This window comes from Phaethon aethereus, assembly GCF_964289735.1.
Source record: "Phaethon aethereus genome assembly, chromosome: 3".
NCBI lineage: Eukaryota > Metazoa > Chordata > Aves > Phaethontiformes > Phaethontidae > Phaethon > Phaethon aethereus.
Window position 1 is genome coordinate 56,720,288 of NC_138576.1, and position 7,089 is coordinate 56,727,376.

Genomic DNA, 7,089 nt, shown 5'->3' on the forward strand with positions numbered 1-7,089 from the left:
TGTGGGCAAAGACAAATTGACTATCTGCTTTGTGCTCCATAAATACTTTTTGAAGAAAAAAATTAACTCACAGAAGGAGAATGAAGAACCAGACTGAGAATCTGATACTCCAGATGTCTGTTTCCCAGTTAGAGTTAGCAGATATTTTGCCATTACCTCTTCTGATATATATATGTTTATATATAAATGTTATTTTTTAATAAGATTTTTTTTAAACCATACTTCTATTAATAACTTTTAGAATGTCAACTTCTTTTTGCCCCTTGTCAGTCTTTTATTGCTGAATATGAAATCCTAGTAGTGGTATTCTTAGAAGTGATTTATTTTCTGATGTTAGCATTTTATTTTTTCTTTGGGAAAAAAAGGCTTTTCATAGCTATTTCAGAAGCTTAAATTAACCAGGAGAAGGACCAGTGAATTTGAGAAATAAAAGAAAGAGCCAGGAGGAAATGAAAATGATGAAAGGAAGAGAGTAGGTAAAAAATAGGGAGAATGAAGGAAAGGAGAGAAAGTTAGGGGTGCAGTTTAGGCAATATTTATAAAAATTTGTGTTGTGTCACAGTCTTGCTTCTACCAAATGTTATTTTGACAAATAATAAAACGCAAGAAGGGTATGGAGGTCTTGGCTTCAGCTCTCCTGTTCGCAAGGTATGCAACTATTTTTTAAAGAAAAGATAGAAATGTCAGCATTTCTATACTTGGGAAAAATGGGAATTAACAAGGTGACTTGTCACAAGATCAGTCATCATTGCGACTATCTTGTTTGTATTCTGCAACCTGTTTCTGAGTTTTGTGTCCATTTTGTGATCAGCTCACACCGAGTTACAAACAATTTCATGTGCGGGTATCTCCAACCTTCACAGGCTTGTCCTTGTCCCTGTCCCCCCAGCAGCCACCAAGCGATGCCTTGTGTGGGAGCTACATCATGTCTCATGACAAACCTGCTCCACAGGTGGGCACTGCTGTTATTTTTAAGCATCCTCAGGAAACATGGGATCAACTGGAAAGAGCTCAGAGGCGGGTGGGTGAACGGGCAGAGAAAACACGAACATATCAGTGAGCCTGGCAGCCGGGCTGCCCCAGCCAGAGGACAACCACGGGCCAAGGGGAGCGGTTTCTCTCCTTGGCCAGGCACTTGCAAGCCCATGGCTGGAGCACCAGCTTTGCCCCCCCAGTACGAGAGAGATCGATAAACTGGAGAGGATCCTCTGGGATGGTTGGGGGACAGAGCACATGCCAAATGAGGAAAGGCTTGAGAGGAGACCGTTTGTTAGCCTTTTATTTCCTATAAGAACCAGGCATTATCATAAGACAGATAATTAGTAAGATATGCAACTAAAATTACAGGTAGTTAAACGGGTGTGTTAAAAACTTTCAGATGGCTCTATAACAGGAACACGTTGGAGTTTGAGCTCCGTCCCTTCCCTCTTGCCCTTGTGCAAAGCCACCACAGCGCACATGACCTAGGGTATAGATGTTTTCTGATCGGTTAGCACAGAGCCAGTAGTGGTGTTTACTGCTTGCACACAGAAATACTACAAGACGAAGGTGGTTTGTTAGCATCATTTTCCCACACTTGTATTGTCAGAGCTGGTTTCTACTGCTTCTTGGTGAGGGACAGCTGTTCCCAAAGGGGGATGAGATGGGACATGCGGGTGACCCCGGCGCAGACCATGCCCTCACCGGTGGGTGCTGTCCCACAGGGCCTGACCACAGTGGGCAGAGACGACAGCTATAACAAGGTCCATCAACAGCCCCTGAGATGGAAAGTGATGAACCAGGGCCAGGGACCACCCAGGGGTTCCCATCAGGAGCTAAAGGAGAGGGGGGCAGAGACAGCAGACAAGGTTACGACGTACGACTGAGGGGTCCCAACATACAACCAGCACTGATGCAGCGTCACTGGGGCAGGGACTGACAGGCCCGGGCTGGGCTGAAGTGGGGCTCCAAGGCTCAGGTGGCCCCAGCAGAGGCTGGGCAGGAGCAGTAAGCCCCGTGGCTGCCCTCAGGGCCCTGACATCTAAGTAGCTGACTCCTTGTGAAGCGGAGAAAGTATGAAAGCTGCTCAGTAGTTGCTCAGAGTTCTGCATGGCTTCAGGCACAACTGGCAGAAAAAAAAAGAAAAGTAGGTCTTCTCTCTCTCTCAAAGTTTTCTGGTGGAAGAAATATGCAGGAACCTATTTTTGGAGGCGATCAGATAATAAGAGTGGGGAACTTATGTGCTCTGTCGTCCTCACTGCATGGGAAACAAGAGTAAACAACACCCTTAGCTCACCAGCCAGCTAACCAAGAGCATCCATATGTGCTCACCGCTTTGTCGATATTTTGCCTCAAAAAACCTGGAATATCACATGGGTTTTCTAGACACATTCCTGATGGCTGGGATTTGTTTTTGTGAAATTAATAAAAAAATAACCATTGTGTTTCCAAAAATGTAACACTCTTACGTTCTGGTTCGCTACGCGTGGTTGAGGTGCTGGGCAGGCTCAGAGATGTCCACCGCATGGCGGGGCAATGGAAAACACCCGCTCTCCAGTTGCATCCTGTAGAAAAGCCCCCTGCGGCCCTTCAGCCGCCAGAGAGCCGCACCACAGCCCACGAGCCCTCATAGCGAGCAGCCGGCACCAAGCGCTGCGAGTCGGGCCACGGCCTGGCCTCGGACATGAAGTCATCTCCTGCGGGGAGACACCACGAAGCCCTTTGCAGAGCAAGGCATGGCGGCCCTTCATGGCGCAGCCCGGGCTCCCACTACCCCTGGGTCACAGCCCCGCATTACTCTGCCGTGGAAAGGCAGCAGCCCTACCCGAGCTGGGCTCTACCAGACAGTTTTCCCCCTGCAAGTCTGCCTGTTTCCAGTGGTTCAGTGAAGTTACTCCAAACTTTTAACCTGAAGCACGCCTGCACCCAGAAAAGGAAGGGGAGAGGGCCGTAGAAACGGGTAGCTGGGTCTCCCCTGAACCTCATCCTTCCCCTTCAAATTTTAGGTAGGCTGCACTCCGTCTTCCTGCCAGTGGATGTGCAGAAGCAGTGGATGCTCTTGGCGGCTGCCAAAACCTCACCTCGAGCAGTTTCTGCCTTCTCCTCCCTCCCTCCCTCCCTCCCTCCCTCAGTCCCTTCCGGCAGCACAGTGCGCTTCTGGGTCCGAGATCTGCCTCTGGAAAAGTAAAACCTGCTGCCGTGGCCAGCAAGTGGGTAGGTACTTCCCAATGAATTATGAATCCCCTGCCCTTCCCCGGGACAGGGGCCATGTCTCGGCTGTGTCCACAGCCCTGGGCATGGTTTGGGGGCTGGCGGGGGCTGCCTGGCACCGGGGCTCAGCCCAGCCTCGCCGAAGCAGCCAAGCCTGGTCTCCTCCTGCCTTTCTGCTCCGCTGTGTGCCAGCCAGGAATTAGCCCTTTGTTAAATAGAACAAACAGAAACCCAGCAGTGGCAGGTTGTTTGTTATAGGCTCTAGGCAAGAATCCCTGTTTTCAGGATCACGTGGAAGCCTATGGTAACAAAGTGGGGCAAACTGGGAAAATGCCTGCGCGACCCTTCAATTAATGCTGTATCGCTCCTCCTGCCAGCCCCCCCTTCCAATTGCTGCTCACCTGAATTTGTACAGTTAATTAAAAGCAAGCAAAAAAGGGCTTGCTACAGATCTAAGCAAGGAAAAGTAAAATAATGAGCCGGTTAAGCCAAGCTCAGGTACGCAGCTTCAAAGGGAGGATAACGATGTCTGGCTCTACCTAGCCAGTCTGGGAGACTCCTCCGGTAGCCGAGCCTGCTTTCAAAGGAGCCCCTAACACCTCTGAGATTCCAGGAAAGGGCAGGGGATTATGTGAGTCAGGAAAAGCTGACAGATTAAAGATATGTTAAAAAAAATATAAATTAATCAGGGGAACCAGGCTGCAAGCATGATGGACAGCTTCCAGTTCTCCATATTGGGGAAAAATGCCAGGTCTGCCTAAGCTCCAGCAAAGAAAGTTAAGTATGTGTAAGGCACCTCTGACACAATCCATTCTATTAAGAGCTGCACAGCTTTTTGGCAAAATAAATAATATTTCTTATTTCAGTTATGCTGCTGTTGTAGGCTGCCAGAAGGAGCCCTTTATGTGTTCCAGTGCCGGCAACCCCGCGCCTCGAATCCTGGAGTGAGAGTTGCAGAATTTCATCCAGGAGGCATCTCCTGGCATCTTGGGGACAGAAGAAGGGAGAGGGACTTCTTAGAGACACCCAGAGCAGGGCCAGTAGCCCAGCCAACCCAAAAGCACTGTTGCAAAGGATTTAAGGCATCCTGGAGTGGCATTGTATATGTTCTGTCTAAGACCTTCCTGGATGGTGCAAGTACTGTCCTTATAATCCTATATTGTTGACCAAGTGATCATTTTTTCCTTATAAACCAGCCTGTAATTCTTCATAAATCCATCTTGCTGTCTTGCAGAGATTGCATTGACTTTTCGTTCTTCACTCCCTGTGGCAGCCTATGGTTAGAGAAAACACTGCAGTGAGCTGGTCGTGCTTCAATAGCTCTCTCACAAATGGGCTCGTCAATAATTAAATTAATATATCTTCAGACAATGAAGAAAATATTTTCAGCAGAGCTGTGAGCTAGCAGTGCTCTGCTTTCAGCATATTTTGAGACCACGAAGGCCCCTGCAGGATCTGAACCTAGTGCAGAAAAAAAGAAACAAAAGCAACTGAATTTCCAGAGTCTTCATTAATTTAATTTAGCCTGAATAATTCATGTAGTGCCTCTCTGTAGTATATTTTATCTGGAGATGCAAAAGCTCTTTAGAAAGTTGGACGGTGTAATTATCTCTTTACAGGTGAGGAAGCAGAGATAATCTCCATACTCAAACATCAGGCAGCAGGCAGGGTTTTCCTGAAGCAGGCACAAAGCCCCTTTCTGCCGGGTGTCATTCTGCAAGACGACAAATCTGGCCCCATACATTACAAAAGTAACTCTAGAAATTTGTCTTCCAACCCTGAATGTGACACCAGTAGGAGCTACACTTCTGCAAATGAGGTCACTTAATCGACCTTAACAGTCAAGTACTTAATTTAGCGCTGTTCTATGTCAACTGAATGAGAAGAAATCTGAAAACCACAAGTGACAGGGGATCACAGCAGGCTCTCCCTGTGCCTTTTGTCTGACGGCACCCAGCCCTTTGGCAGTCCTTTCCTCAGCTGTGGGTTCATGACATGAAGTCTCCAACAGCAGCACTATCAACAGTGCTAAGGGGCTGTGCCCCACTTGCCGCTGCTTGCCCAGCTCCCCTCGTGCACCAGACCTTCATGCAAACCCAGCGTGGAACTGGCCCAGTGTAAAAATGACCTACTAAAAACATCCCTAGAGAAGCTCCGTTGATTCCTTCATCATGTTCACACTGTTGTGAGGACAGACATGCCTGTGCACCCCAGGCGGCAATTTGTTTGAGCGGAGAGGTAGGAAGAGACAGGGCAGTGGGATAAAGGAGGGGAGGCCACCAAAGACCTTGTCTCATAAAGCCAGAAAATCAGGATCCAACTTTTAACAGCCCCTCCCTCCTTTGAAAACAAAATTTTCAATGAAATTGAGATTACCAGTGCAGGATACCCAGATTTGTGTTGAATTTACCAGTCCAAACTGTTGGAGCTCAACTGGACCGAACTGCGCTCCAGCTGTACTTTCTCAGCTATGGTTAAGAGCCCTAATATTTGTGCCTGTGCAGTAGCCATCCAGACTGGTGCAAGAGGTGGTGCTCTCTAAATTCAAATTCATTATTTCTTATGCTCAGCTGGGTGTGAAGGAATGAATTCAAGTCTCAGTAATCTCCTTGCTATAAAAGGCCAGTGCCCACCTATGTAGTTTGCTGTTAGTCTTCTGTCAGCTCTAAACCACTCACCTTTTAAAGGACTAGTACAGCTGGTCAGCAAATTACTATAAGGGTAATATATTTGAAGATTTTTTCTTGGTAATGGAAAACACTCAGTGGGAACCTTTCCTTTTTTACCAGTCCAGGCAAAAGCTTGGTAAAGTTTAAATGCATACCACATAAAATTCAAGCTGGCAGCACTTACGTGTGACTTTGCTATGATAGACAAAACCATTTTATCCTAAACTCCACATTGCCAAGAAGGATAAGAGAAGAAGGATAAGAGAAGCAAATAGGACATGACAAAAATGTTTGTGAGAAGCGGATGGAGAAAAGTATCACACCACTATTGCAATAATAGTGGCCAGTAATTCAGGAGTCTCCATGCACCAACAAAATGTACTTACTTGTGGTGTACGAGATAGCAGGTAACCTTGAGGAAGCACTATGATGGTCAGTTCTCTGATTAGGAGGAAGAGTTATTAAACATGGTAGGAGGGATGTGATACAAGTGCAACACTGGTGATTCCCTAGTCCTGCCTTTTTCTTTTTATGCTGGTTTTAGCAAATGTTTCTCATTATTGTTATTAAACTCCCATCTTGTTTCTTTTGCTGTTGCTCATAGTGTTGGTGTAGCAATTAGCTAGACAAGACAGGAGCTATTTGCTACGATTTGCTCCTTAGACATCAGGCAGACCCTGGAGAAAAAAGCAGTCGGAAACCAGACAGGAATAAGTGGACCAAATAAAATCAGCCCCCTGAGTTTCAGAGATCAGAAGAAGAGAAGTAGTTGTATGAGAACATTTGTGTGCTAAAGTGAAAACTTACATGATCTCAGACAGAAAAAACTGACTGTTTTACTTGCTTAGGACTTGTTATTGTTGAGTTTGGAATAGTTTGTTTTTCTGGGAAATCAGAGCCTGGTGAAAGTTAATTAAGTCTCACCCTGAATGAGAAACTGCATGTATACAATCTTCAATAGTTTGTTTTAAAAGAAACGTCAGTCATCATGGCACCTAAAATCCCCACACAGTGTTGTATCGGGGAAGGGAGGGAAGACAAACAACAGAAGGCCACTTCTACGTAACATACTCCATCCTGGCCATACAAATGGTATGTGCCCTGAAAGTGGACTGTGCATTAGAGAAAAATTAGACGTTCTTTGGGGAGTAATAGAGAAAATACGTTTGCATTGTTACGTGGTCTGTGCATAAAATCTCCAACCTTTCTACAGGGGAAAATTCTAAGTTAG